Genomic DNA, 349 nt, shown 5'->3' with positions numbered 1-349 from the left:
CTCCGAATTGAATCACCACCTGAAGCTTCACACAGCCCTAGTGCCTGCTCTTTTCCAGGCTCAAGCATCCTGAGAGGCCACTTGCAAATGGCAAAAAAGGCTAATGAGAGACTCGCCTAACTAGAAGAGGAGCTCTATAATCCCAGAGCCTAAACCGGTCAGGCAGTCTCTCCCTGGCAACCAGGAAGTGAAGAACTCCTGGTTGCAGGGCTCCTGAACGAACCTCGATTTATCTAAACCAGTGGTTCCAAGTCTTTTTAGACCGTGGACCAGAAGTGACTGAGGACCAGCATACTGCACATCAAAAGTGATCAGCATACTGTGGACCAGCAGCCAACCCATATACTGA

The 349-nt window shown here is 49.9% G+C and overlaps 1 protein-coding gene across 4 annotated transcripts in view; it reads right to left on the bottom strand.

The window, feature by feature from the left end:
• Positions 1–349, bottom strand: part of PLCB1 (phospholipase C beta 1) — a 948624-nt gene that overhangs the window by 100711 nt on the left and 847564 nt on the right. The window lies entirely within an intron of this gene.

The sequence above is a fragment of the Gavialis gangeticus genome, unplaced genomic scaffold, assembly GCF_001723915.1.
Source record: "Gavialis gangeticus isolate Ggan-Ray unplaced genomic scaffold, GavGan_comp1, whole genome shotgun sequence".
Taxonomy (NCBI): Eukaryota; Metazoa; Chordata; order Crocodylia; family Gavialidae; genus Gavialis; species Gavialis gangeticus.
This window is presented reverse-complemented; position numbering and strand designations above follow the sequence as displayed.